At 49.7% G+C, this 25,210-nt stretch overlaps 1 protein-coding gene and 1 long non-coding RNA gene across 7 annotated transcripts in view; one reads left to right on the forward strand and one right to left on the reverse strand.

The window, feature by feature from the left end:
- The first annotated feature begins 1,213 nt into the window (after positions 1–1,213).
- Positions 1,214–25,210, forward strand: part of LDLRAD4 (low density lipoprotein receptor class A domain containing 4) — a 413,526-nt gene continuing 389,529 nt past the window's right edge. For 2 of the 6 annotated variants that reach the window (XM_032293506.1, XM_032293508.1), the window contains exon 1: positions 1,214–1,775. The gene's annotated coding sequence lies outside the window, so the exon portion shown is untranslated. Of the gene's footprint in view, positions 1,776–1,943; positions 1,962–2,035; positions 2,677–15,420; positions 15,528–25,210 lie in introns of those variants that run through there. The other 4 variants (XM_032293505.1, XM_032293507.1, XM_032293509.1 and 1 more) reach the window with 3 other exon arrangements.
- On the reverse strand, positions 9,067–9,433 carry LOC116561594. Its single transcript, XR_004273502.1, has 2 exons — positions 9,235–9,433; positions 9,067–9,204 (listed from the first exon to the last, which is right to left on the reverse strand). It is a non-coding gene; the product is annotated as an uncharacterized LOC116561594 (long non-coding RNA).

Consider the following 25,210-nt stretch of genomic DNA (forward strand, 5'->3'; position numbering starts at 1 on the left):
ACCATCTCTTTGTGGTCTGAGGACAAATTACTAAAGCCTTCTAGCCTCAACTTCCTCATGTGTAAAATGGAGAAGTAATTGCTCCCAGTTATTGTGAGGACTCAATCAGACAATCCATGTAAAGCGCTTAGCACAGAGCTTTCCATGAATGGTATTTATTATTACATCACATATGAGCACTGATGAAAGGCTAGCGGTAATTACCACCATAGCTGAGAGCTGAGGGCTTAAGGGAAGCTGCATTCAGCCAATATTTCACTAAAAAGTTACTGACAAATTAGATGAGACAGAACATAGATTTCAAGAAAGATTCATTTCTCTGATATTATGGAAATACGAGCTGTACAACTTTTTTTTAGGGGGGGCGTGTCGGAGGACAGGGGAAAATGTTCACTCCTTTAATCAGCTGCATCTACGTTAAACCCAGCCTGAAACCCCTGCTTAGTATAGTATTTTGTTGTGTCTGCAGGGGGGTTAATTTTGGCAGAGGGGAACTAATTTTGGTGACTGTAATAAAATTGGGTTAAAATGCCCATATGCTCTGGCAGTAACCAATCCCCATCAAACATGGTAGGGTTGGCTGGGGACAATGCATGTACTTCTGAAGAACAAAATGGCATACTGCCTGCACTCAGGCGGAGGTCAGGTCTGAAACGGTCTTCACAGATGTAGGTCCTTCAAGGAGAAAGGGTCACAGCGCGAAGAATCTACTCAGCTTTCTAGGCAGAAGCCATTTCCTTTAAAGAGGGCAGAATACTAAGGGGGTGACTGGTGGGGTCCGAGGCGCCCTCAGCTCCGCAAGGCTACCGGAGCACTGACCCTACTGTGTCCTGCTGCCCGACTGCTCGTCTTCTAGCAGCCGCCTGAGGTCCCGCGGCCCGCGGTGCACACGCAGCCTGCGAGGTACTCGGTGCTCGAACGCACCCCCGCCTCTCGAAGACCGCCCCCCAGCCTGCGGGGGGCGAGCCGGCTCCTCGCGGCGCCCCTGCTGCGGACTCTGCGCTCGGCTTGGAGTTCCCAGTGCGGCCGGCGGTGGGCGCGCGCCCCGCGAGCCCGAGCCCGGGGCGGGAGTACGGCCGGGGGTCCCGCGGCCTCAGCGGCCGCACGCCTCCCCCCTGCCCACCCCTGGCCTCCGGGCCCGCCCCCCGCAGGGGTCAGCGCGGCCTGTGCGCCTGCGACCCCCGAACTCCCGCCACGGCGGCCCCGGTCCCCGCGGCCTGGCCGCGCGCCGGGCCCCCACAGCGGAGCGGGGAGGAGGAGGAGAGACTGGAGGAGTTGGAGACAGACACAGCCGCGGCGCGCAGTCACGGCTGGAGACAGACGGCGGCGGCAGCGGAAGGCGGGACACTCCCCCCTCCGGCGACTGGAGGCGGGACACCTCCCCGGCGGCCGCAGCGCCGCGTCCCCTCTCTCCCCGCGCTGTGGCTGAGGACCGGGCCCGGTGGGACGAGCAGGCGAGTGTGCTGGCCCTGCCTGCTCAGCGCGCCGCCGCGGCCGGCCGGGGATTCCCTGCGAGCCGAGAGAAGCGCCGCCGCCGCCGCCGCCAGACAGGCTGCGGGTGCCTGGGAAAGTAGAAGCGGGGCGGGGAGCGCGGGGGAGGCCCGGGGGTGAGGTCCGCGGCTCTTAAAGAACCCCGGCGCGCCGCGCTCCCCGCCGGCCTGCCGCGCGCCCCGCACCGCTCCCCGCACCGCACCCCTCCCCTTGGCCGGCAGTGCCGGTGGCCCCGGAGCCGCACTGCGGGCAGTCGCCGCCTCCGCTCCCGGGGGGCAGCCCAGGTGAGTGCGGATCCGAGGTGGCCGCCGTGGTCGCGGCTTCTGGCCCAAGTTCATAGCCACGCTCGGGAGGGAGGGGTGGCCGAGGGGGCGGGGGACGCGGGGACCGGACGCTTTGGGAACTGGACGTCCGCGAGCCTGCGCCGTCGGCTGGGGCAGGAGGGAGCGGCCGGGCGCCGAGCGCGCGAGGTCTGTGAGGCTGCGTCTGGGTGGGCTTGCCGGTGGGCACGGCGGGGTCTGGCGTTGGCCTGCGGGCGGAGGTGCGCCGGTGGAGGGACTTCGCCGACACCCACCTCGCTTTCTATTTCCCGGTGCCCTGGGGCCCCGGGTGTCCCGCGGTTGCAGGACTGAATTCTGCACCGCCGGGAGGCCGGGATGGGCGCATGGGTGGCAGCCCCAACTGTCTAGACGCCCTTAGGCCTCGGCGAGCCACGGCGGGCGGGGGCTGGAGGTCAGCGGGAAGCGGGAAGATCCTGCAGGACCTGGCCGGGGAGTTTGAGGGAAGGAGGGGGCGGGCCAAACCCCACAGCCCCTCAGCCCCGCATCCTGCACCGCGCGCTCCTCTGCCCGGCCCCTCGGGCCCGCTGCACCCGGCGTCCCCCCGGGTCCCCCCGCGCGCGTTGACGTCGGTCGCGGGACCGCCCGGAGCTCCTGGCATTGGCTGGGAAGTCGATTGTCTCGGGCGGCTGCTGTTGGACTTAGGCTGGGTCTCCTAGCCCCGGAGGAAGCAGGCGTGTGTTGAATTTCTCTCTGCCCCTCACGGTGGAATAAACAGGAAGCGACGAGCACCGAGCCCGGCCCGGCACTTGCCTTTGTGGAGGGGCCCGCCCTGCACAGCCTTGAGGAGGCTTCCTCGGGACCCCTGCCCGGTGCGCCGCCCCGGGTGGGGCTAGGGGCGCGCCCTGTGAGTACACCGGTGGAAGACAGTGGGCTCGGTTTAGGTTAAGTCGCTATCGTGGCGGAGAGGGCATTTGCTTGTTTTTAAACTTTTTTTTTTTTTTTTTAATTGGAAAAGGAGGAGGTTTCCCAATGAAGTAGAGGTTTTCTGGACGACAGGGACGCATGGTGGGTGGGCGGCACCCAGAGAAGGCACATCCGAGAGCACCCCGTTCTCTGGTCACCTACCTGGAGGGACATCTTGTCGCCAGTCAGGGCAGCTAGAAGCTCTTTAAAGCAAGGAGGGCTTCTTAGCTCTGCCCAGTCACACTAACGATTGCTGTGTGCCCATGGCCGCCTGAACTAGGGTAATTTTTGTTTTCCCCAAAGAATTTTTTAATTAGCTAGAATTGGGTAATTTTGATTTGCTTCTTTTCTTTTCCTCTGTGTCCTGGTCTATTCCCTTCTCTTTTTCTCTTTTCTAATTATTTTGGCATTTTCCCATCCCTGGACCAGTGCTGCTTCCTAAATGTTAATTACCATTGCAATACATATTTATTGATGGCCTACTGTGTGTTAGGCATTGTGGGTTGTGAGGTAAGAGTGGCTGTACAGAATGTGGGTTCTGAGCGCCAGTATCAGTGAGTTATTTGCCGTAGAGGTGGATAGAAATGGAGAGAAGCATTGACTCTCAAAAATAGGGTCCTGGGCTGGTATGGATGTTGGTGCCTTTTCCAAGGGCTAGTGCTGGGAAGCTTTCCTTTAAAAATGGCCTTTTCGGCGGGTTTGGCTAGCCAAGAATGGCGTTCTCCTCTCTGTATCTCCTCTGGAGCTTCAGGACTGAGTATAGAATGACAGAGAAGGTTCTGCAAAGTCTGCACAGAAAGACTGCCATGCATCAAGTCATGTCTGCATTCTGTATATGAGGATTGTCTTTTCTAGTCTTTAACTCGAGGGTATTGTCATCTGTAACTCTGCCTTTCTACTCTGCACAATTCTCCTGGAATATAGTCTTTGTGTTCAGTCAAGGATCATAGCGTCAAATCTAAGTCATTACACAGACAAATGAGGACATCTGAATATTACCCATGTATATTTATTGAATTATATTTGTTTTCCCATCAACCCTTGAAATGTTATCTGATGGCCCGAAAAGCAGTGCTTTTTAAAACAGGGGGCTAACTTCCTCATGATCTTTGAAAGCTTAATTATTTTTAAGAGCTTCACTTTGCTATTGACATTGAACACACTGTTAGGAATTAGGGCTGGGACTGTAAATGCCAGTAAGGGATTTGCTGTAATGGAATTGTAGCTACCTTCCTCCCTTGTTTTAAAAGACCTCTCTAATTTCTTAACATTCTTCTTACCCTTGGAAGAGCTTGCCATTGTTGGCCTTGATCCTGGTTCGTGTAGGTTTGTATTTACATTGGAGAAGACTCTTCCCGGCAGGTTTTTAGGGCTGTCTCTTGAATCCTCTTGGGGGCTTGGTTTGCAAGACCACAATCCTGCAGTGGAACGCAGCCAGTGCCAGCTGCTTATTAAAGGATTTTGTGCCAATTTGTTGGCAGATCATTTGAGACTCCTCCACCCCACCTCACCCCCTTCGGAGTATATACATACATAGACAAATATTTATTTTCCCCCAACTGCTGACAGTGTTCTAAGAATAGTTTTCTTGCCTGGCGTGCAGAGAGCAAGGGCCCGTCTGCAGAGGTGTTTACAGTTTGGGACTGTGCTGTAGTCTTGGTTGACTTAGCAGCCTGGCAGACCAGCCTCACAGCTCCTGGGACGCTGTCTGTTTTTTCTCTGGGCTAACCTCCCTGCCTTATAGGGAAACACAGTCAGAGAAGGGTGACTTTTGCTCCCTATGGGTAATTTCTGGCAGGCAGCCCAGCAGAGACCCCTGAGCTCCTGACCTCTTTGCATGTAGCCAGCATAAAGTCTCCTTGTGGTGGTGTGTGGGAGGGAACTGCTCTACGTCATCACGTAAAACCACAGCCACCTCAGGGCGCTGGGCAGGAATCCTTGCAGTTGTCTACTGGTCCTATCCTTTGGGTAGTCCTTGCCATGTTTCTTCTTGCCTTTCTTCGGAATCTGGGATTATCCATTCTCTTGATGTGTCCTTTCTGTGTAAGAGTTAATAGAGAAAGAAAAAGAAGTTATTGCTCAAGAAGTGATAAAAGAGTGTAAAGGAAGAGCGTATCATTTTAACCTGGAAAAATTTTTGGAAATATTTAACAGAGTCTATAGAGGCATATGGATATTAAATGTGAATAGTGGCAAAATTGCCATGTAGTCCAAAATTATTATTTCCTTTCTTCCCTCTTCTCTGTCTCCTTCCCTCTCCCTCTGTTCCTTCCTTTTTTAGGTCTCAGAAAAAAAATATCCTGGAAGCCATTATTTTCTGATGTCAAAGAGACTTTCTGCCTAAATGGACTGTGTTAGTCTGAATTACATCTTGACCTGTATTATGGGTGTGCATGGAAGGTGAATCTTAAGTTTCAAAATAGGAATGGAAAGGTTCTGTCCACTATTTGAAAATTTAGGCCACAAGACCTGCTACTTTTTAGGGAGATTTTTTGGGGGCATTGTTTGCTTCATTTTTAGGCAAGTAAAGGGCTGAAGCTAGTACCTGTACTATTAATTACTACGAAAATATTGGGTTCAGATTTCCAATTAATGTTGTTTTTTTCCTCTTTCACAGGAGGAATTAAAAACGATGTCTGTGTTGTCACATATCCATGTGATTTAAGAATGTATTGCTTTTCTTTGAGTTCCCACTAAAAATGGTACTTTGGCCTTTTAAGCTGTTTTTGTGAAGACTTTTCTTTCCACCAAGCTTGTTTTCCAGATAGGTCTTGGAGATTACAAAGAACATAGATATAATTTCTTCCTTGATTGGCATCTGTGAGCTTTCCGGGACAAAAATAATGCTGCACTGTGCCAAATGGTTGACTTTTCTAGAATAAAAACTCTAAAGGGTATGCAAAAAGTCCTCTGGTTAATATATTGGCATTCCCAGAACCCACTAACACTCCGGCAGCCTGCCAGACTCCACTTAACGAGGACACAGAATGTCTGGCTCAATCCCCATGAGCAGACGGGGGTGGGGTCTGGATGTCCACACCCTTTATTAATTTTTAATGACTGTACTTTTGTTTTGCAGATTTTCCTCTATACCCCCCTCTCAACCGTCTCCTACAATGTCACTCCCCCCATCCATTTATTTACTCATTTACTTGGCATCAGAAAAATGTCCAGCGGTTCAGGGTTAAGAATCCTGCTGAGGGATCGTTTCTGTTTGCATAGGTTCTTTTGTTGTTGGGTTTTTTCTTTTTCTTCCTATGTGTTTTTTTTTTTCTTTTTTTGGAAGAGGAAGACAGAAAAGGAACAGAAAAGATGACAACTATTTTTTTTTTTTAAGGATGCTTTATTGTCTGCTGGAAAAAGAGAAGCATTTACGAAACTTTAAGTTTGTCAGACAGTTTATGTGACAGTGCAAGTTGGTGCTTGCCAAGCTCCAGACAGATTGTTAATGTTACATGACAGGGATAAATAAATTACCGCTGTCTGCAACACGCTTGCACTGCAAACGCACTCTGCAGCCGGCGGCCGGCTGGGCGCCGCTCATGGGCCTGGTGCATGTGCAGCTGCGCAGAGGGCCTCTGCCTGCCGCCCGGAATGCTGTGCCTCGGTTCGGAAGTGAAAAGGGTGTGTCTTGCTTTTATTTTTGGCTCTACTGCAGGGCAGTAGAATCTGAGGAGCAACTCTGTGTCCTTTATTTTGCTAGGGTGCTCTGGCTCTTCCCCTACCTCAAGCCCTCTCCTCTGGTCCACACTTCCGTTCTTCCTCTGAGCACGGAAATCAGGCACCTAGCTTCTTCCCAGGAGACCTCAACTTTGTTCTTAGCTGCCCAGGGCCTGAAGTGTCTCAAAGCCAAGTTTCAAGCTGTTTACAGTTGTGTTCTTTCTGCAGGTGCAGACACTGAGAACAAATTGTCTGCGATAGATAAGCCTGTACTGGCCTGGGAGGGCCTGGGTGGCACTCCTTGGGCATAATGTACTTTCATCTGGGCAATTTGGAAGCTCAGCTGGCAGAGTGACAGGTGTAATGAACTTAATGGTCTTGCCCTAGTTGTTTGCGGACACATGGCTCATGTTACAAAGCCACCTCATACGAGGAGCCCCTGCCAAATGATTTGCTCTTCCCTTTGCGGATGGGACTTGGGGGCCTGGACAACTGAGTGGTGTTAAGGTGGGGAAGGGGGTGGGTGTGAGCGATGTATGTGTGCCCTCATCTGTGCTATTCCCGAAAGGACCTAGAGAACCTAGAGAATCTCCTTAAAGTGGGTCTGGAGAGAAAGAGATCCTTCCCACCCGCACTGGCTAGCCGTTCCTCCATGCCAGGTGTCGTGAGGACCCTCTGTGCAGGTGTGCTTCAACTTCCTGCCTCTGGGGTTTGCAGAATGGCAGGCTTTCTGCCATGCTGTGTGGCTTCCTGGTGTGCTGCCGGCCTGGCCGCTGGGATTCTCCAGAAGAGGGCTGGGCCGGCAATGCACAGCCAGACATTGTTCCTAAAGTCTGTGGCCCCAGGGGCCAGCAACCTGTGCATAGAGCTGCAAGGGAATTTCCGTGGGAAAGTCTCACTGCTTCCGCAGGCAGTCACAGGAGAGGCTATAGGAGGGCCAGGCTGCTTTCCAAAGGGCTCTATGACCTCTAACAGGGGCACTTGGTCAGATAGTAATAACAGCAGCTCCAGGTGCTTCTGTAGTCTCTCCTGTGTGCCAGGCTCTGTTCTGAGTGCTGCCATACACTGATTCACTCATCTAATCCTCACTGCGGCCCTGTGACATGGGTCCTTCTGCCATCCCCATTTTACAGAGACATCAAGACATTGCCCAGATTCACCAGCTTGTGAATAAAGGGTGGAGCAGCCTAGACAGTCTGGCTCCAGGTTCTGGGATCTGCCTCTGGAGCTAGATGAGGTGGGGCTTGGGTCAGGAATTCATCTGGGACCACTTGCTGGCTGGGGGCCATTCTCTTCTTGTCCCCATATAGGTCCCACTGGGACTCTATCCAGCCAGCAAGCTCAGGGCTTTGTCCTCCCTGCCTCCCTGCTGTGGCCTGCCCTCTCCAACTCCCTCCCCTGTTTTTAATCCTAATCTCTGCTCTCTGCCTGTCTTGCCTATGGCAAGAACCTCAGTTTTGAGGACTGATCCATTGCAGCTTTGTCTCTGCCCACCTTATCCCTGAGTTCCTTGAGAGAAAGACAAAGCAATAATCAGCAGGAGTGTTGGTATTGCCAGATATTAGAACTGCACTGGTCCTGAAAACCATTTCCATCAGCCTCTCTGCAGCACCTCTGGGTGTAGCCTGGGGGGAGTGTGACTTCCTGGTTCCTGGGATGACATCAGGGCTAGAGGAGGAGCAGCCAACTGCCTGGGCCTGGGGGCGTGTGCTTTTAATGACCCCGCCAGCTGTCCCTTCACTCGGAAGGATGCAGTTCATCCCAGGACAAAGAGCACTACAGTTTCTTAAAAAATGAAAAAAAGTTATCCCATCTTTAAGAGTCTCTCTGTTTTTTTTTGTTTGTTTTTTTCTGAGATAGAATGCCCCTTTATCACCCAGGCTGGAGTGTACAGTGGCTCACTGCAACCTCCACCTCCCAGGTTCAAGCGATTCTTGTGCCTCAATCTCCTAAATCGACTAACTGGGATTACAGGCATGTGCCACTATATCTAGCTATTTTTAGTAGAGATGAGGTTTTGTCATGTTGGTCAGGCTGGTTTCACACTCCTGACCTTAAGTGATCTGCCCACCTCAGCTTCCCAAAGTTCTGGGATTACAGGCATGAGCTACTGCACCTGGCCCATTTATGTACTTTTTAAAAAACTTAGCGTTCTTTGGTGAACATTTTTCATGTGATTTAAATATTCTCCAAAAATCCCACCTCTGGACCATATAATATCTATTCTATGGTTATATTGTTATTTTTTAAAACCAGTTTTATGACATTGAGGCTGTTACCAGTTTTCTCTGTAATAAATATGACTACATTGAACATCTTAAAATTTTTTTTTTAGAAATTTGTTACATAACTTTATAATTTAAAAAAATGGAGATGGGGGTCTTGCTCTGTTGCCTAGGCTGGAGTGCAGTGGTATGATCTCAGCTCACTGCAACATCCACCTTCCAGGCTAACGCCATCCTTTCCCCTCAGCCTCCTGAGTAGCTGGGACTACAGATACCACCATGCCTTGCTATTTTTTTTTTTAGAGACTGGGTTTTGTGATGTTTCCCAGGCTGGTCTCAAACTCCTGGGCTGAAGTGGTCTGCCTGCCTTGGCCTCCCAGGGTGCTAGGATTACAGGGATGAGCCACTGTGCTTGGCCTGACCATTATTTATTTATTTATTTATTTACATTCTTTGGGTAGATTCTTAAAAGGGTAATTGGGAGGTATAAGACTTTTAGGGGTCCTCTGAAAATATTACCAGATGGGGCTTTCAGAACGAGAGAGGCAACTTACATTTCCCACAGACAAGAGGGTGACTGCGCCCTTGTCAATGCTGAATATTATTTTAAAAACCTTTGCAAATTTGGCAGTAAACAATGTGATATTTAAATTTTCTTTCCCACCTTTTTATTTCAAAATTCTGACGTTGTATCTGGATCACTGGCAAAAAGAGTTTTGCTGTTTGCTAGAATTTTGTTAAGGCCAAACGTCATATCCGTGGATGATCCCAGCAGGTGGGGTAAGACCTCTGTGCTTTTTAAAATTCGAATTAATTTCTACTCAGGTCGGTGCAGGGCAATACATATTCGAATAACATGTCCTTTACACAAATTATAGGATATGGTGGCCATAGTTCATCACCACCTACTAAAGTGGTTTTTTTCATCTCAAGCTTTAGGACCAACAGCTTAGGGGGTCAGACACTGTTCATAGTTGCTGCAACTCTGGAAGGGCTGAGGCCTTGGAGGAAAGCAGAAAGCTTTAGCTCATTTGCAGAGGACATGGAGGTCCTCTGCAGAGGACACAAGCATGAAGTATGGAGGAAATGAAATTATAGGATATGGTTGTGCTCTTGGTCTCCCCCCAGCCTCCTCATCCTCCCTCTTTAGAGGTAGCCTTCAACTCGCAATGGAGAATGAGGGCCCGGAGAGAGAGTGGAGTCAGCACCTGGCTGTTTGGATAGCCCTTCCATACCTTGTTCAGTGACTTGTCTTCATTTCAGATGACCACTTTTGGCATCACACAGAAAATTCATGATGGACGCTCCTCCATACTTCATGGGGTAACCACTTTAGCAGGTGGTGATGATCTAATTAAAGGCAGTCTTTCGTTGAGGGTTTGGAAATGGTTGGAATGTAGGGTGCTTACTGTGCTGGAGGAAGCAAGATGGCATTACTTTCTCTAGGGCTGGTTGTGATCATTGCGATTTTGTTCACAGGTACCGGAGCTCATCGAGTGGGGAGACCCCCATGTACTGTGCAAGGCGCTCACCTGCTCTTTGGTGTGTGCCAGGGTTGCTCCTCCACCTGGTGTTGCCTGGGGGACAGTGAGCAGGCCCTGCAGGACCTGGTAGGCTCATGTATTAGTCCGTTCTCATGCTGCTGTGAAGAAATACCCAAGACTGGGTAATTTATAAAGGAAAGAGGTTTAATTGACTCACAGTTCCACATGGCTGGGGAGGCCTCGGGAAACTTACAGTCATGTTGGAAGCGGAAGCAAACATGTCCTACTTCACTTGGCAGCAGGAGAGAGAAGTACAGAGTGAAGGAAGGAAAAGCCCCTTATAAAACCATCAGATCTCACGAGAACTCACTATCATGAGAATAGCATGGGGACCCGCCCTCATGATCTATTCCCTTCCCATGAGGTCCTTCCCACAACACATGGGGATTATAATTTGGATTACAATTCAAGGTAAGATTTGGGTGGGGACACAAAGCCTGACCATATCAGCACAGTTCTGTGTTCTGTGCGAAAGCCTTCAAAGAGGTGCCTAGGTGTGTCTGCAGGTGCAGATGGCAGAAGCTCAGCTGGTAATGGCATGCCTCATCTCCCTGAGACCACAGACTGGGTTCTTCTCAGCTCCACCAGGCCTGCTGTCAGCACCACACTCTGTCCCAGGTGCACACCTGCCCTCAGCTGTGGCAGTGCTGAGGCCCTGGAGATGGATTCCGAAAGACTGGAGATGGGATGAGGAGGCTTGTGGAGCAGAGTTAGAGCGTGCTAAAGGCTGCTAATGAGGTGGCAGTCCTCCAGTGATCTGGCCAGTGGGGTCCCTCAACATCTTTTGAGGAGCACGTTTCTACCACAGTCCTTGGCGGTTCTCCCTTTTCCCCAGCGAGTCAGTGGCTCCGATGTCACTGTGAGGGTGCTTGCCATTGACCCGGGGGATTTGGGTGCCTGACAAATCCACCTTGTATTTGTTATTGGCTGAGGTGTGTGGGGCTAACCGATTTCTGTCTGATTTAACCTTGCTATTTGGCTTGCTTCTGCAACACTGTCCCTGCTTTCCTAGTGAGGACAGGGGCCTTCTGGATATATGTGTACAGGACTGGAGGAAATGTTGGCGGTTGGTTGGCTTGGTTGAACATTTGTTTTTCTGCTACTTTGATGATTGAGATAAATCTTGAGCCCTCAGCCAGGCACAAGGCTCATGTTTGTAGCCAGAATACTTTGGGAGGGTGAGGCAGGAGAATCACTTGAGGGCAGGAGTTTGAGATTAACCTGGGCAGCATAGTAAGATGCTGTCTATACAAAAAAAAATTTTAAAAATCGTACCCCCTAAACAGTTACCTTTCCTCCATATTGAATATGACATTCAAAATTGTTTACTTCTAAACTAGAGGTCCTGGGATTTTGCATTTTTTCATCTGAAGAGTAATGTAAAAATAATAAATGTTGTGTCTGTACAGTCACAACTAGCTATATGTAGTAAATTTAGTCCAGAAAAATCACGACATTTGTTTTCTGATAACGTTGAGCTTTGAATGAAGCGGAGCAGTTGTTATCTGTTGGGACTCTTGGTGCCTTACCCTTTAATGTCAATCCTTATCCTTCGGTTGCTGTAACATTGTTTGTGTGTTGGAGTTTTACAGTCAGGGCACATTTATGTGTCTGAGGGAATGGGTCCTGTTCTGCCATCTGCATGGAGGAAGCTGTCCCCATGGGACCCACCCAGGAGGCAGTGTCCGGCTGAAGCGCTGGCCTGTGTGTCAACTGCTGTGGGGGAACTTCGTTGTCCACAGTGTGCTTGGGAGGATTCAGGTAAACGCGCTGTCTCCTGGCTTCCCGAGGGCTTGTCATGGGCAGATGCTCAGTCATCCTTCTGGCTGTCCCTTCTGGGCCCCTGTGCTGCCGGGTCCCTCGGAGGCTGTGCAACCTGGGGAAAGTGACTGACTCTCTAGGTCTCAGTTTAGTCTTCTCTGAAATAGCTGTTTGCCCACCTTGTAGGTTTTTGAGAGGATTAGATAAGATCATATGTATGCAGATCAGGTGGGACAGGCCAGCTACCACAGCAAGTGCTCAGTAAAGGTAGCTCGTGAGTTAAGTGTGCACTTGTGAGGCATCTGCCCTGTGCTGGCACAGTCAGAGACCCAGTTCCCACTTTTGGGGGCATAGAGACCAAGGAGAAGATAGAGTTTGTGTGCTGGAAGCAATTAGCAAGTAAGAGCGATTTCACAACCACATCTTGAACTAAGCAGTTGTTCAAGATGTGAAGGAGAGTGAGGCCCCCGGGCCCAGAGGTGGTGGCCCTGACCCACCCTTGCTCCCTCTTTTCTCTCTCCTTTTACTCTTTCCTCCTCTGCGCATTCTTATGGAGCGCTCAGGATGTCCACGCACTAGGCACTGGGGGTACAAAGATAAAGACATGACTCTGTCCACAAACTGGCAGAAGACAGATATGCCCACAGTTGCTACATAGGACTAACGACTGCACTAGGGAGACAGAGGAAGATGTAGGTAGATGCACTGTCTCCTGGCTTCCTGAGAGCTCAGTTTACTTTGATCAATCAAGGGAGACTTCATGGAGGAGGCCAAATGCTGTTATCTGAATGTTTGTGTGTCCCTGAAACTCTTCAGTGGAAACGTAACTCCAGTGTGATAGTATTGAGCAGCGGCGCTTCTAGGAGGGGATTAGATCACGAGGCTCCTCCCTCATGTGTGGGATCAGTGCCCTTATAACAGATGCCAGAGCAGCTTGTTCACCCCTTTCACCACTCAAGGACTCATAGAAGGCGCCATCTGTGAAGAATGGACCCTTAACACACACCGAATCTGCTGGCATCTTGATCTTGGACTTCACAGCCACCAGAACTGAGAGCAGCACATTTTTGCTGTTTCTAAATGACCCTATTTAAGGTATTTTGTTATAGCAGCATGGCTGGACTGAGACATGGACCTTGGGCTGAGACTTGGTGAAAGAACAGTTTTTTTTTTAGGTGGACAAACAGAGAAAAAGTGTTCTAGGTCAGTGGGTTGCAGAGAGAAAATACTAGAGCGTGTATACTTATTTTTGTTTTATTTTTTAATATTTTGTGTATTATGTGTACAGTGTACTATTACCATAGTATGTGTGTATAATTTATAATTTATAAGTGAATATACATGACCTGTTTGCTTAGACATTTTTGCTTGTAGGAGTATATGCTTAAGAAAACTGGGGGTCTGCAGGTGGGCAGGGGGAACGTGTTAAGACAGAGGGGGAGGGCAGGGCAGGCCATGCATGCTGCAGGCAGGGGAAGAGGCGGGAGGGCATCTGTGGGTGTCATGGGTAGATGCTACTGCTCACAGTGGCTGAAATTTTCAAACTCAAACTCTAAATTACTTCTGTAGCTTTTAGGTGTCATGATCTCAAAATCCATGGACCACATCTTGCTCCTTTTCTGCCCTGACTCTCCCAGGCTCCTCTTCCTGGTACATGCTGTCTGAACTCTTGAGGGTGAATCCTGACACAGGTTCGGGAGGGATTGGACATACCAATTTGGTGATCAGAAATGTTGATAGGACTGCTTTATTTGTGTGGAGAAATATTCCTCAGGAGGGTGAGATTATTTATTTATGCTTGGAACAGGGGCACCCTTTTAGGGCCCATGTGCATTTATAAGTATGGAGACTTGTAATTTGGTGAAGCTTGTTTCGGAAATCCAGGGTGCCTCGGGGCTGCAGGGGTGAGTGAAGGTTCTTTCCCTGCCTTCATGGAATGTGCACCATAGGTAGTGTCATCTTCAAGTTCAGAGGCATATAGGTGTCTGTGGGTGAGGCAGAAGACAGGTGGTGTGGGAGGAAGCGGGAGGGAGAAGGGGGAGAGGGGTCTGGACAGATTTTTCTCGAGAAGAAATGGTAGTTGACACATGGCTCGTGTGAAAGGTGGGCGTATGCGGAAAGGCCAGAGGCTTGTAGAAGCAGGAGTGAGCCAGGGCATGTGGCACTGTGCTTGGTGAGCATGTCAGGCGGCCCTCACCCTTAGGGTCACCATTCCTCCTAACTGTGGCCCTGCCCGAGGTAGCGTGAGTCTGGTTCTGGTGTGGAGTATTTTTTCCCATCTTTGTAGAAAACCAAATCAACCAGCCAGGAATGGTAAAGAAAAACATGGAATTGTTTGCAGTGGGGAGTTCTGTCTCGACCACAGAGCTTTAATAGTTGATATTTGTTTACATTTCACAAAATGCTTAAATTTCATACTTCATGCAGTTCACTCCAGGAAGCCAGGTTTATCACTTCAGCATGGGAATAATAATGCCTTCTATTTGCAAAGCATGTGTAACTATTTCAAGCTTTTCACAGACAACATCTAATTTCATGTTCCTTGGCTTTAAGGAACAAATAATTAATGAAATGTACATAGAAGTATAATTAATGGATTTGTTTCTTCTTCCCTAATGTGGCTATTAGCTGAATGAGGAATGCAGGTCAGAGTTTATGTTATTTTAATGTGTGAAACCTAACTAGAAAGTGATGTTCAGTGGTTGTCCAAGGCATGTGGCAGGCTGTTTTCTGAAGGCCCCTGGTCCCAGGGATGGCATCTTGGTGGCTGGGCAGGCAGCCAGTGTATGTCATTTTGGGAGGTCAAGGGTATAGCACTCGAAATTGAATTTGAAGATACACATAGCTACATCAAGGACACTGAAGGGGCAATCCGTGAAGCCCTCTCCTGGTGGGCCATGCAGGGTGTAGTGTGGCCAAGTGTGGTACAAGCTGGGGCCACCACAGGGGCCTGCTCCCATCTCTTCTCTGTTAGAGGAGCGTCTTCTGGGCGAGCTTGTGGGACTTAGGAGTATGTCCTAGGTCCTGACCAGTGCAGAGACTCGGCCTGGTGCCAGCAGTGGGGTGGGTCTGCCAGTGTGGCCCTTCTCCTGTCTGACCCACTTGCCTCCCACCTCTGTCTGCAGCCTGTGCCCCTTTTTGCCTGGCATAGTTTGAGCTTCTGTCTTGGAACAAGTTGTTCTGTTGTGGATGGAAGTTGACTTCGGTTCCATTTTCTCCCCTTTCAACAAAATCGCCATCCTTCCCCATCTGGCCATGTTTGGTGGCTCCTGCTGCCCCATGTTGTGGCCCTTGCTCCAGGCCGCCGCTGTGCTCCACGAGCCTCTGTCACCTCTTGCCACCATGTGCCTTTGCAGATCAGCTATTCACTGTTGTCTGCGGCTCTGACTGTGCTGCTCTGGCTGCCAAGCCTTCTCATCCCCTGCTTACGTTCCAAGTGGAAGCTATTCGTGCAGTTCACACTGGCTTCGCAGCTTCCTGCTCTCTCCTCCATAGCCTGGGAGGTGCCGCCTGCGGTCACTCTCCTTGGAAACTTCATGTGGGAGAGGTGCATGCCAGCAGGGATGCTTGTCCCCAACCCAGCTCTGGACCCAAAGCTGACGGTAGGATAGAAAGCTGCCGCATCTGCTGGCTCTCCCTGGTGTGGTCCTCCTGGTTCCCTGAAGGGAACCGGAGCAAGCATCCTCATGACCAAGGCTTCAGCTCGCTGTTCAGATGATTAGGTGGCAGGTGAAGCACTTTCTGATCTCCCCTGGTAATTAGTTGTGTGATTAATGCGTACTCCAGACGATGGCAGAGGGCCTGCTTGTCACCACACATAGTGCAATAGAGGCAGAGCTTGCCACCAAGGGTTCCACCCCTGAAGGACTTGGCCAGGATGAGGTGCTCTTGAGTCTGCTTAGACACGGGTCACTGGCCGCTAAGAAGGCAAATGCCATGCCATTCAGGTATATTCTCTGATACTGGTTGATGTAGTACTGGCTGTGATGTAGCAAATGCATTGGCTTGTTGATTGTTGAGAGGTGGCAAGACATCAAGGAACCCTCTGGCTTGCTCTTGGGTTGGCAGAGAGGCCCACTGCTGAGAACCCAGTAAGGGGTGGGAGAGCTGTGTTTGGAAGTGGGCTAAGGAAGCCGGCGCCCTCTCATTGGCAATATTCTCTATCCTGTGACCTGTTTGTCACTGTGTCTGGTGCTGTTTTATGGAAATCTTCTCTAAGCAAAGATGTCTTTGAGCATTTGTTTTCCCTCCCTCTCAGGGTGATGCAGCCTGAAAGCAGAACCTGCTTACCAAACCCAGAGCCTGGAGGAATGGGGTCTCTCCTTTAGCTGTCAGTGGAGAGAGGTTTCTGAGCCTAGAAACTTATACTCACAGCCAGAGAGCCTGGAGGCCAGAGTTGTGTTGCAACTATCAAGACTAATTGTGTATTTCCATAGAGGACCTTGGCCCAGAACTCCTAGCCCCAGGCTCCTACACCTGCCTGCATACTGGGCATCTCTACTCATAGGCACCTCCAAGCCAGCATGTTTAAATCTTAACTCTTACTCCCCAACCTGCTCCTCCCCGACCCTCGGTTCCCCAGCCCTGTCACTCCTTCACTGTCCCATTCCAGTCTCCAAGATCCTTGTCTGCTGGCCATTTAGGCCACATATCTTGGATACTTTCCTCATCTTTCCCCATAGCCCAGTTCATGGTTGAATCCTGTTTTTTTCTGCCTCCAGTGTTTGTACCAGTCTGATCACTTTCACTGTTACCACCAGCAGTGCTCGTGTGTCCTCTCTCCCTGGGTTTCGGCAGGGCCTCAGACTGGACGCCATCCTCTCCACCTGCAATGGTCCCCTCTGGATGCAGCAGCGAGTGACCCTTGTGATTCCTGATCCCTGCTGGCATGCCCCATGCCCCTTAGGCCTCCCTCCCACTGAGGCTCCTCATCACCCCACAGGCCTCTGTGGTTGCCCTGCCCAAAACTCTCCCTGGGTGTACACATTCATCCCCTGGCTTTGCCCTAGGAGGCCTTCCCTGGCCCGTGTATCTCCTGCACCAGGCCTGGTCATTGTGAGCTCTCCAGGAGGGTAGACAGTCATCCTCTTGTCCCTGTCCTGGCCCAGCATCAGACCACCGGAACTGTTTGTTGAATAAACAGATGGACTTATGAGCAGGCGCCTTGGCCAGGGGAGGACGGTGGGCAAGTCCACAGACTTGCAGGCCTGGATGGGTCTCTGGGCTCTTCCCTTCTGCTGACTCCTGGGTGGGTACCATGTGTGGGTGCGAGGCCATCTCACCTGAGCCTCAATGGGTCAGGGCAGGCCTCAGTGCAAACAGAAAGTCCTGCAGAAAGGCTGAAGTATGAGCAGTGTGAGAGAGATGAGCTGTGGAGGCTGCACTCCTTCCATGAGCCCCACCCTGCCCCATGGAGTGCTACTCACCTACATTACATTCTTATTTTACTGTTTTCTCCTAAGCAAACTACCTACTAGAAACCAGGAGAAGCAATTGTTTTTCAGACCAACTTTTGCCCTTCCCTTCCCTCCTCCCAAATTTAACTTGCTGGCTAAATATATTTTGGATAAATTAGCTATTTATTTGCTTAGAAACCAATTTATCAAGCTGTAAAAAATCATCAGATCATTAAAGTTTATTAAATTCATTATATGTAGATGTTTTCTCTTTAGATAATATGTCTCTATCATAACCTTGGTTCTCCTAAGCTGTTTCATCTGTTCTTGGCATCAGGAAAAGTTCAAAGTAGAGAAAATTATGGTCTGTGACTCTTTTTTTCCATCTTTTCAAAGAAGACGAAATGTTCAGCAGTTACCTGGAAGTCTGACTCACCCTCCAGACATCTGACTGTGCTTTTATTCTGGTATTAGTTTTGTTGCCTTGGATTTAAAATCCACAAGGATTGTGAAAAACAAGTGCAGAAGGAGAAAAACCTGAAAAAGAACACACACACATCCTAAATAGTGGTGAGAACTATAGCAATTCATTTCTACTGATAGCTTTTAGCCCATGTAATAGACCACTAGCCACGTTGCACATGGGATCAGCTTTGGTTGGATGAGTCGACTTTATTTCCCTCCCGGTCTGAGGACACATCTGTAGTTCTGCCCCCCGGGGAAGTGCACATCCAGCTCTGGGCTGGGTTGCTTTTCTTGCAGGCTGGGCTTCGATCCTTGCCTCTGTTAGGAATCTATTTGAACCTCCACCCGGCTAACAGACTGGAAGGAAATATACCAGGACATTAAAAATAGAGGTCTTGGCATATAGTGCTAAGGGTGGTTTAAAAAATTCTGTCTTTTCATCTTTTCCATATTTGCTACAATGATCATGTGTTCTTGTTTTTATAATGAGAAAATTCCCAGTTGACTAGATTTGCTAAGGGTGTGGAATAAAAAGTCACTTTCTGAAAAATTGTGGAAAACAATTTGATGTGTGTCTTTTTAAGCATTTTGGAAGCACGGTGGAGTTGCTATGGGGATAGCAAGGTTTACTCTCTACAGAGAGTGGTTCCATCTGGCACCCGTCGCTCCCGAGCTGGGCTGGGCAGTCCTGCGCAGAGCAGAGTTTCTCATTAGATGTGGAAACGGTTACACAGAGAAGCACTGTTCCATCTTTCCTCCCTGGAACCATCATTTTGCTTTGATCTAACAATAGAAAAACATTTTAAACGCCTTCTGTACCCTCTGCTCCCTTTGGGTGCCAGCGTTGCCCACATGGGGCTCAGTTCATGTTTCTCAGTCTGGAGGGTTTCTGACCTGCTGTTGGAATGGAGGTGTCTCCTGCACACGGTGTTCCATGTCATACTTTGAGATCACGGTTGGAACTAATTTTCTTTTGCAGACATGTTGACATCTTCTGAGGCTATGTTTTCATTCCCCTTTTCTTTGTTCCCAGAACTGTGGACTTATTTCCTCCTTAGGCTTGCTTAGAACCAGTGTGGTTCCATTTCAGTTTAGAGATGAGGTTGTAACATTCCGTAAGGGACCATGCTTGGGGACATCACATGTGCAGGTAGAGCTCTGTTTTATATTTAATGGAGAATGAAACACAGTGACTTATGAAGCAGTAGGCATCTCTTTCTTTGTGATCTTGTGTTGTCCCTGGAGGCCCCGACTCATAAGACCCATGCTAGATGTGCTGGCTTGGGCTCTGGAAGCCAGCCTGCTCTTGTTCTGGGCTGTGGTCTTTGGCCAGTCCTAGTCCTGCTCCCTCATCTTGAAAATGGGGTCATGATATCTGGCTGCTTATAGGGTTACTCTGACTATCAGATAAGATGGTGCAGGCGCCAGCTGTGAAATGCAGGGGACGAAGTGCATCACTGATGTCCTGGGCACTGGCAGGGTCACTGGTTCCTGCCCACTTCCTCCTGTGATCTGATAAGATATGGCTGTGTGAGGCCACCACAGATGGCCTGTTGGTCCCCAAAGCTTCTAGTTCATTTGCTTAGGACCAAGGAAAGTACTGTGGGTTCATGGGCTTGTGGGCAGTGAGCACTGACTGGCTGATTTGTTCTTGTGTTGGAGACAGAGGTGATAATTTCACTCCTGGTCCCAGGGTCAAGTGGAACTGGAATGATCTGTTCAATGGAAAAAGCAGTTGGAAGACATTCAGAGAATATGGATTCTTATTCCTAGCCTTGTCTCCAAGTAGCATTGACCCCTGAGCAACCGAAGATCCATTCCCTCAGTGGATACAATCGTGTGACAGCCCTGTACCAGGCACTGTGATCACGCAAAACCCATGGCCTCAGTTTCCCAATGGAGAACCGCCTTCATGGAGGCATTGCTGTCCAGCACTTTGCACGTGTTCTTCTATTTGACCCATGTAATTCATTTATGATGTTGGGAAGTGTAGTGATCTGTCCCATTTTACAGATGAGGAAACTGAAGTCTAGGGAATTTAGCACTTTGTCTGAAGTCACATGCTGTTGATATCTCATCACTAAAATGGGAGGCTGGAGTAGAGTCTGGTGACCCCTGGATGCCTACCCTGGCTCTCAAGATCAACGTGTCTGCCTCCTTGCGAAGTCATGGCAATTGGGCTGATTGTGAAGGAAATGGACAGTGGAGTGAGGCTGTTCCCAGCCATCGTTACCCACAAGCTTGCTCTGAAAATCCACCTAAACCCCCAGGAACTGTTGGGAGCTGCAAACTAACAACGATTGCTGCAATGTCTGCCTTTCCCAGGTCTGGAGGGCATGAGATCACAGATCCACCTAAGCATGAACCCAGGATTTCTCTTCCTTATTTTCCAGAATTGGAACTGGAGACAGATTGCTCAATGACTGGATGTGGTTTATTGTGAAACCAGAAGGAGCCCCCTCTTAAAAAACATTCTGCTGTAGGCCTGGTCCCCTTCATGCATTGCCTCTTGTTGATAATTTTTTTGCTCAACTGGAAGGATATTAGAGGTGCCTGTGCCATGCAACATTTTATGATTTCAAAGTGTCTTAAAACACTATCGGATGGACCTGATGCCTTCTTTATTTGGGCTATCAGTGTTGACACAAAGGGAAGAATTTCCATATCTACTCTGTGTGCTGTTTCTGTGATAAGCTGAGTTATTTTGGAGACCAGGTGGGAGAATGTGCAGATGTGGGACTGAGCCCCCACAGAACTGAGGGAAGGTATGGTGCAGGCCAGAAGGCATGGGCTATAGAGCCCTGCCAGCCTGGGTTCACATCTCTGTGAGGTTTGCACCAAGCCTGGGTTGCTTTTAGGATCCTGGAGAGACTCAGTGGCTGGGGAAGGGCCTACAAACAGGCAGCCTCTCCTGGGTGGTGACTGCGACTGTGTTTCTGTGTGGAAATGTGTGTTTGTAACGTCATGTTCCCAGGGAGCTCACTGAGATGCCTCCTGCTCCTACTCAACAGCCCCAGCCCCTGCTCCTGCTGAGGTTCTGGTGGGAGAGGGGGCATCAAGATTGCTGCTTGTAAGGCCAAGTGGGTGGCTCATGTCTATAATCCTAGCACTTTGGGAGTCTGAGGTGGGCAGATCGCCTGAGGTGAGGAGTTCAAGACCAGCCTGACCAACATGGTGAAACCCTGCCTCTATGAAAAATACAAAAATTAGCTCGGCATGGTGGTGTGCACCTGCAATCCCAGCTACTCAGGAGGCTGAGGCAGGAGAATTACTTGAACCTGGGAGGCAGAGGTTGTAGTGAGCTAAGATTGCACCACTGCCCTCCAGCCTGGGCCACAGAGCGAGACTCTGTCTCAAAGAAAAAAAAAAAAAAGGCCGGGCGCGGTGGCTCAAGCCTGTAATCCCAGCACTTTGGGAGGCCAAGGCGGGTGGATCACGAGTTCAAGAGATCGAGACCATCCTGGTCAACATGATGAAACCCCGTCTCTACTAAAAATACAAAAAATTAGCTGGGCATGGTGGCGTGTGCCTGTAATCCCAGCTACTCAGGAGGCTGAGGCAGGAGAATTGCCTGAACCCAGGAGGCGGAGGTTGCGGTGAGCCAAGATCGCGCCATTGCACTCCAGCCTGGGTAACAAGAGCGAAACTCCGCCTCAAAAAAAAAAAAAAAAAAAAAAAAAAAAAGATTGCTGCTTATAACTGAGGGCTCAAGAGAACATTTGTGACCCTCGAAGCCTGTGGGTGGAGGGGCCTGGTGTTAGGGAGAGGATACTGGAAATGTTAATGCAGCTAATCCAATGAGATTAGCCTGCTGAGCTCAGGGATTTGAGAGAACAAAGAGGAGTGCAAGGGCCACTTAGAAGTTTAAACAGACTCCCTCTCCCTTTTCACCTACGTCTTGTGTGAGGATTTCAATAGCTCCTAAATGAGCTTGCCTGAATGGCTGTGACACTCTTTTAAATTCTAATTAGCTAGTGAATTAACCAGGATGAATTTTGATTAGTCAGAATGAATTATAGGTATTAATGATCATATAGCCTTAGAGCAAATGAAAGTAGCAGTTGTCCAGAGGGGGCTTGGGCCAGCCATCTGGCTGGAGAGACCTTCAGTAGGCTCAGAATGCCTGCGCTCATTCACGCTCCGTTCCACTTTCTTGTAAAGCCCGCACTAGTCATAGCACAGACTAGGGACCAGGCGCAGATGCCGTGGCTGTCCTTGGTGGGCTTGGAAAGAGTGGAGACCCTAGTTGGCAGCTGGCAAACCTCCAGCTGTGGCCTGCGGGGTTTCCTCCGTGGTGGCCTGGGCCATGCAGGCTGTACTGGCCTGGGCCATGCAGGCTGTACTGGCTGTGAGATGCCATGGAGCCAGAGGCTGCGACTGTAGCTGTTTGTGCTGTGGCCAGCCTTCACCCAGTTCCTGACTGTGCTGTTTGTTTGGTTTGCAGTATGTACTTATGGGGAACTCCTGGCAGCGCACTGGCTCATGCATCTCTCCCCATGCCAGTCATAGGGTCCCTGTTCCTGTTTGGTCAAGGAAGGGATTTCCTAAGTGTGTACATATTTCTTTGGTTTTGCCATGTTTTGAATGGCCTTGCACAGAGAAACTCATTGCACATTATGTAAATAACTAGGACAGCATTCTGAAAGACCCAATCCCAGACCCACTTCAGTGATGGAGATGGGCATCCTACTCCTATTCAACAGCCCCAGCCCCTGCTCCTGCCGAGGAGGGGTGCTTTGAAAGAGTCACACATTCACCTTCCAACAGAGCAGCCAGAGGCCTTCCCAGTCTCGCAGGGTCCGCATGCAGAATGCTCAGCCTCTGATCCAGCAGGAGCTGTGAACCTGCAGGTCCAGGGCTCCTGTGTCCTTGCCAGACAGTGGCAGGGAAGCAGAAGTGGGCTTTCACACCGCCTCCCCGACACATGCTCACACCCTTCCCTGGGCCCTTTCTCGGCTCTCCCATGGCCATCCTGTGGGTTCTTTGGCCTGAGAGGTGCTGATTCAGCTTTCCTTGGCCTTGAGGCGCTCCAAGACAGCGTCAGCACCTGGACGGGAGGTCTCTGCTGCCCTGTGCGTCCTCAGAGTTTGGCTGTAGTGTGCTTGTGTACATGTGTGTGCTCGTATGCATGTGTGTATGCATGTGCTTGTGTGCAGGCGTGCATGTGTATGTGTGTGCTTCTGTGCATGTGTGCATGTATGTGCTTCTGTGCACGTGCATATGTGTGTATATGTGCATGTGTGCGTGTGTGTCTGCATGTGCTTGTGTGTGTGTCTGCATGTGTGTGCTTGTGTGTATGTGTGCATGTGTGTGTATGCATGCACACCATTGTTTTCTAATGGACTGTGAAGGCATCTGGTCTCCTCATAGACCAGGAACTCAGTGATCGGGGACTGCTCTGTTTACTTTGGTATTCCAGGTGTCTCCCAGAGCTCCTAGCACACAGTCAGTCTTCAGTGACTGCCAGATGAGTGGATAAATGAGATAGCAACTTTGGAGGCATGACGACGGATTGTGGTCTAGTGTCACAATTTTTGCCTAAGAAAGAACTGGCCCTACCCTACTTGAGTCAGGCTTTTTTTTTTTTTTTTTTTCCTGAGGTAGCCTTTCGCTCTTGTTGCCCAGGCTAGAGTGCAGTGGCACAATCTTGGCTCACTGCAACCTCCGCCACCCGGGTTCAAGCAATTCTCCTGCCTCAGCCTCCCCAGTAGCTGGGATCACAGGCATGCACCACGACGCCTGGCTAATTTTCTATTTTTAGTAGGGACGAGATTTGTCCATGTTGGTCAGGCTTGTCTCAAACTCCCAACTTCAGGTGATTTGCCTGCCTCAGCCTCCCAAAGTGCTGGGATTACAGGGGTGAGTCATTACCCTCGGCCCAGGCGGGCTTTATTTGTGTCTGTAGGACACCTCACACGGCACTGCACAGGGTGCTGGTTTATAAAGACCCAAACCAGTGTAGAGTTTCATGCTGGCCCTAAAGCCTGCTGTGCACTTTCGCTGTGTGTGTACATGTGGAAGTTCATTCTGGAGGCTTCCAAAGTGGCTCCTGCGTGCTGCAGCAGGCCTCCTGCTCATCATTACTCTGTACACAATGTCTTGATATGCCGAGGATTGAAATGGAGTGGTGATCCTGCCTGGAGGTAGACAGCAAAACCCAGGCTACGTGGGCATCAGCGTGGTGGGACCGAGGGTGTGTCTGAGGGCAGACGCAGGGGCAGAGGAGCGGCAGGTGAAGGCTGGGCCTCCTGCTGAAAGCTGCTGTTGTTGGGACTCCAGGGGCAGCCTCCCAGCTCCTTCTTCTGACTGACCATTGACAATGTAGTGTTGACTGTCCCAGCCTCCAGCTGCAGGGCGCTCTGCCTTCATAGTGAATCCTCCTCCATCCCCGAAGTCCCCTCCCGGACTGAACGTCCTAGATGCTGCTTTCACAGGGATATGCGTGAAATGTGTCCTATGCAATAATTACTCCTGCTGGAGACTGGGATTGCAAAGATGACTGTTGCATTGTCTCATGCATCTAATATCTTTTACTGTGATAAAAAATAAATGTTGTGGGGTTCATGTCTCAGACTCTTAAGTACTGCAGAGATCAAACTGGGGCGGGTTTCTCACACGTGTCATCGTGGCGAGGCTGGTGTCCATTGGGGTGTGGGTCTGCAGGCGCAGGGCTTTGTGGCCTGTTTATGAACACCTGACTTCCTTCCAGAGTGACGTAAAGCCAGCCACAAACAAATACCACACATCTTCTGAAAATAATAACAAAAGATTGGGGTTCTAGGAGAAAGAGCATACAATTGAACAGAGCTTCATTAAACCAAGGAAGTGCTTCCGACTTGTTGACTTACTGAAATCCCTCTGTTTTCACGTCTGCAGGAAATTCACTGAAACAATTTTGTTTAGGATTCCAGTATTTCAAGTTTACCCAAGAAGGAAATTTCAAATAACCATACTACCAGTCACCAGTGCTTGATTTGATCATCTGCATTTTCCAGTTAAAGGGTTAAGATTTTAGGAAGCACCTTGAAGAGGTTGTTTAATTCCTGCTGGTGCTTTGGTTTCAGGCCTGGAGCTGTGGCTGGGTGGTTAGTGGATCTGACTAAGGTAAGGCAGGCAAGGGCTTCATGAACTTCACTTTGACATAGAAAAACCACCTTAATGCACTTACTAGTGATGGATTTTTAGAACAATAGTACAGAGGTTGGTAATATTTTACCCTTTAAGATCCCTTGTAGTCTGTATAGTATGTAGAAAAAGAAATAAGAACTAAATGCAAACATAGTGTTTGTTTGCAAGCCACTCTGCACTGTTGTGTTTTTAATTAAAAATTTTAAAAAGTAGATTTATGGGATACAAGTGCACTCCTGTTATATGAATATATTGCTTTGTGGTGAAGTCTGAGCTTTTAGTGTATCATTACCTCA

Source organism: Sapajus apella, unplaced genomic scaffold, assembly GCF_009761245.1.
Source record: "Sapajus apella isolate SASKATOON/1434 unplaced genomic scaffold, GSC_monkey_1.0 scaffold29, whole genome shotgun sequence".
Lineage (NCBI taxonomy): Eukaryota > Metazoa > Chordata > Mammalia > Primates > Cebidae > Sapajus > Sapajus apella.